At 32.0% G+C, this 5342-nt stretch overlaps 1 protein-coding gene across 7 annotated transcripts in view; it reads right to left on the reverse strand.

Annotated features, from left to right (window-relative positions):
• LOC106478603 (DDB1- and CUL4-associated factor 17-like) overlaps positions 1-5342 on the reverse strand; it is a 48128-nt gene that overhangs the window by 2311 nt on the left and 40475 nt on the right. For 2 of the 7 annotated variants that reach the window (XR_002609944.1, XR_002609943.1), the window contains exon 15: positions 1113-1206. The exons of the other annotated variants lie outside the window; for them this stretch is intronic. The gene's annotated coding sequence lies outside the window, so the exon portion shown is untranslated. The remainder of the gene's footprint in view (positions 1-1112; positions 1207-5342) is intronic. 7 annotated transcript variants of the gene reach the window in all.

The following is a 5342-nucleotide window of genomic DNA, read 5'->3' on the forward strand; positions in this document are numbered from 1 at the left end:
TTAAATGTCACACCTGAACACTCACATCCTTTTAACTATGTTTGAAATTATGAACATTGCTCAACATCATGAAAATTAAACCTTATTTTCAATAAGCAATCCTGAAAAATATTTGGGGGTGCTTAACTTTTTTCCAGGTGTATATATATGGTAAAGATACAATAAGAATTCAGATGAGCACCATAAATGTTCTATAGCACACAATCTCACAGGCCAAGTGGTGATCATATTATCACAAACTTCACGAGAAAGCCATCCATATTCCAGAGAACTCAAAATGCCAGTGATCAAGTTATGATCAAACAATGAAAAATTTTAACTATCAGTATTTATAGCAATTATTATTATTAACTTTCAATAAGTGCAAGGTCATTACTTAGAGTAAAGTTAAAAAAATCACCCTGGTAATGAGTATAGCTAATTAAATATACTTTTCTTCCATTCTTACTTATTAAGATCAGCAGAGTGCATTGTTTTATTAGTTCAGTACCCTTGCTGTAAAAGTTTTGGCCTAAATCCCAATAAATCTCACTAGGTTCAACCATGTTAGAAGATTTAGGTTAGTCCTAAATACATATATTAAGCAAAAAATGCAAAACAATCTCTATAATAAAAGTATAATACTACAGATTAAATTAAAAAATTATACATATTAAACATTCTAATCAATATTGTTAATGAAAGAAGCAATAAAGAGATTATTAAATATGCCTTACTTAGAGAACATACAATCATTAGCTTATGGCTTTAAGCACTGATGTAGATTTTATTTTCTTTGGACATTGTAACATCTGTAAATTTGTGTTAAGCTGAACTTTCCCCAACTCTCTCTCTAACGATGTCTCTTGACCAATGAAAACTCACTAAACTTGATGCATCAGTATAAGTTCAGAGGAGTGTGGTTATGAGACAAATTACTCAAAATATGTTACTGTTCAAGTAACAGAAACATCACCAAGAGTACAGACAAAAACTAACTTTTATGAATACAACAAATAAGTAATGAAATCAATACCCAAACTGTAGAATAAATATGTAGGATATTGGTTCTGTAACGAAAATATTAAAATGTTAAATGTAATAGAAATAAAACAATATGTTAAACATATTACAAAGTATGTCGAACACAACTATTCTCACTCCAACTAATCTCCATCCTCCACAAAACACACGAAGCAGGCAACAGGAAGCAATAAGTTAAATCTCCTGTAAAAGCCAAAAAGATAAGCCTCAATAAAGTTCAAGAATTTTAATAATAAGACTTAAAAAGGAAAGTTAGAACAATCATAAACATGCTAAAAAAGCAATTAGCAAAAAGTAATATAATCCAACTAATAATATAATGTCATTCCATACACAAAACTGTTATATAGCTAAAATCAATCATAATAATAATTATATTTAATAACAGCTTGAACTAACAGGAGGTAAAAACCAATGGTGGAAAATACACTAAACCTGTTCCTTATTACTCTAAACAACTTCCAAAGGAATTATAGTGTAGATGTGAATTTTTTTAAAAGATTGTGATACTCTGTAAAACTTCTAAACCTATAATCAGTAGTAAGGATATTGTTGACTTTTCCACAAAGTTGAATGAATTTTGTGTTTAAAATGTCACAGGAGAAGCTTCATTTGTGAAAAATGAAAGTGCATTTACGAGCTCTCTCCAAAAAGTCTTGTAATAATGAAGAAATTATATTTTGATTAATAAGCTGTGAGCAGTATTCATTATAACATAACTTACTTGGAATATTCATATTTGGAAATGGAAAGTCTACAGCTTCAAATGGAAAGTTTATAGCTTGAAAGTTGAAAGGGGTCCATTGTGTTGAAAACTTTGATATTGAATGTTTTATTATTGATGCTAGTATCTAAGTCCACACATTGTGTCATGTTTTTAGTAAAAATTATTTTTGGAATAAGCTACAGTAGATAAATTTGTTTGCTGTGTCTAGAAAACCTTAATAACCTTCAAGTGTGCTGAAGTGCAAAGTTTTTCTGAAGTCTTTCTTACTAAGGTGTGTAATGTATGAAAATTCCAGTCTGAAAATATATAAATCTGTAATTGTAGGTTGAAGTTACCTCCCTTTGGAATTCCTTGTATTTGGTGGTATGGTGATAAAAATTACCCCAGTAACCACAGGCTTATTTTCCTTGCATTATTGATAGGAATAACCTTAACATTGTTATGGAAGAAAAAGATCTTGGTGTTCTGGTTGATTAGTCTCTTAAGGGTAAATAGGATTTTACATTATACCTACAGAACTACTGAATACAAGTCTAGTGAAGCTGTAATATCATTGGTTAGGCCACATTTGGAGTATTGTATTCACTCTTGGGTTTCTTACTTTAGAAAAGGTTCAGAGAAGGGCTATTAGGATTAATACCTGGAATGGATAGGTTGACATATGAGGATAGGTTAAGATCTCTGAACTTATTTTCTCTTCAAAAAAGATGAATTACAGGGGACCTGATTAAAATGTTTAACAATGTAAAGAGAATTTATAATACTAAAGCATCTTTTTTTTTCATATGTAATGATGAAAATGGTAAGATTAGAGAACACTAATATAAATTTTGGCAGGAAAGAAGTCATCTTCAGCTAAAACAGTTCTATATTTCTAACAGGGTGGTTGGCCTTTGGATGTGGTGGATGAAGTTAATTTAAGGGAGTTTAAGAGAAAGCTTGATAAATATTTGAATGAGAAAGGCTGGCTTTAAGGTTTTGTGGGCTTTTTAACGGTTTAGTTTAATTTAGTGAATAGGGTAGCGTAGATGGACCAAAATGTCATCTTCAGCTAAAACAGTTCCATATTTCTAACAGGGTGGTTGGCCTTTGGATGTGGTGGATGAAGTTAATTTAAGGGAGTTTAAGAGAAAGCTTGATAAATATTTGAATGAGAAAGGCTGGCTTTAAGGTTTTGTGGGCTTTTTTAAGGTTTTAGTTTAATTTAGTGAATAGGGTAGCCTAGATGTCCCTTGCTATTCTTCAGTGTTACATTGTGGTTAAGGTGTAATTAAGCACTAAAACAATCAAATACGAAAATTACACATATGCCATTACATCTCGGTTATTCATGATGAAACTGTCACCAAACAAATAGAAACTGATAAACAAATCAATAACCTAAAACTCAGGATAGACAGTAATCAAACTGACAAAAAAAATTATTATTTTATGGTACTCAAGACATCGATGATTAAGGTAGGATCATGCAACTAAAGAATACAAAAGGAAGTATCAACATAGGCCAACACATTCGAGGTTTCCATGAAAAGGTTGAGATCATGCAATGAAAAGTGTCACAAAGAAACTATTCATAGGTCACAACACTCTAGGATACTAATGTTAAAGTAGGAACCACACAACTATAATTTTACAAGAAAAGAAAATATCCTACACCACTCATAGAAATTGAGAAAATGAAAAATTGCTGTCTATAACAGAATTGAGGAAAAACAAGACAATTGTACTATTTGTGAAACGTAAAAATGTCTTGTTTTTCCTCAATTCTGTAATTATGGAGTTTCAACAAGTACTGACGGTTTCAAGTATCGATTATATACTACCTATAACTTGCTTCTTTTAGAAGTTTTGGCTCCTTATGGATATGTATTATCTGCTCCAATTTCCCTTCTTAAAGCTTAAAATAATTTGTCAAATACCAATTTCTTTTATGCAAGTTACTTTAATAACTCAACTCTTTTCCTTCTAGGCAACTATTTCAAAGCTAGACCCATACTTTTCTGACAATGATCATATTTGCAAATTTAAACTCCATCTCCCTTCAAAATTTTCCTTCGTCTCTTCTAACTAAACTATTGAAATTTCACCCACATTTCTTCAACTTAATCCTTAAATAACTAGAGGAGGCAATCAGTAGAGTACACACCTCCACCACAAAGTGTTGATCATATTCGGCCCTAAAAAAATACGAAAATGTGTCTGTACGTCCATCATTATGAATGGACACAGACCAGTTTTGGCAGAACAATGAGAATTTATATTCTATATATATGTCCACAAAGTTTCATCAAAATCTGATAATTTTTGACTGAGTTATAGAGAAAAATGGTGTGAAAAATTGGTCCCCATGTTAATAGCTGTGACCATGACCCTCCAAAAACTAATCACTTCTAAGTTGGATCATAGTCCAAATTTCATCTAAATCCATTTAGCTGTTTTGGGGAAATTTTGCTGACAAACACATAACCTCCATCACCTTTGGAGGTGGAGGTAATAATAATGAAGAGAGTCAGTCCCATCTCTTTTGTATGTAACCATATTACAGATTTAGCTTACATTCCTTCTAGACAACCATTTTAAAGATTCAACCAATATCACTTCTAGCTAGCCCTTACATTAGGACCTTTATACCAATTTGTAGAATATCTGCTTACTTATAACTGAAAACAGACTGATTTTGTTATGTGTTAGGAGACTGCTCAAAGTCTACAAATGCAGAAATGTAATCGTATCAAGGATAGCTTGCAATACAATTTTCAAAAGGGGAGACAGTGAGTAGCTGTCTGGCAGGAACATCATCATCGAACTCTAATGTTTCTAACAGTTGTTCAAAAATGTCACCCGAGTCTCTCAACAGGAGTAATCTAAAGGAAATATTGCTGTGACATATAACTAGAGGATGGCTGCCACTACAAAAAATTGAAAAAATTATTGAATAGATTTGTATAAAGTGCAACAAGCATCTTAGTATAACCCAAATGACTGACCCTTCAACAATGGTAATTAAGGATTCAGTCACCTCCTAATATCAAAAACTGTCACATGATAGCTGGTAACAAGTTCAAAAATCACTTATTTCAGTTGAAAACAGGTAAAAATGGTGCTCAGATTGCAAACCTTAGACTATGAATGACTGGAAGCATGAAATGTGAACTGAGGGTTGGCACTTCAGTTTTCTGTACTTAGGACAGAACAAAAATATGTAAAAAATAAGTAGGACACTTAACTTGACTCTAGTTCCAACACTGCAATTCATGCAGTGATGTTGTGATGTACTAATGTGAGGAAAATTTTTGTATCAAGGGTTAGGTAATTCAATTTCTTTTGTGGGACAAATAACATCTAGTATACACAGAGTGGTCACAAGTAAATAGACACCATCTTTTCAAAAAAATGAAATTTTTCAGTCATGTTCACATGAATTGATATATTTATAATTTAATTAATATCTAGTAGATCTTCCTTTTGCTTCGTGGAGTTCGATGATCTTTTGGGGCATCGTGAGAATCATCTCGTCAATTTTAGATTGTGGGATTTTCGGCCACTCTTGCTTCAAAACTTGGAGTAGATTGCTCTTCGAAGTTGGTTTTTT

This window comes from Limulus polyphemus, unplaced genomic scaffold (assembly GCF_000517525.1).
Source record: "Limulus polyphemus unplaced genomic scaffold, Limulus_polyphemus-2.1.2 Scaffold231, whole genome shotgun sequence".
Lineage (NCBI taxonomy): Eukaryota > Metazoa > Arthropoda > Merostomata > Xiphosura > Limulidae > Limulus > Limulus polyphemus.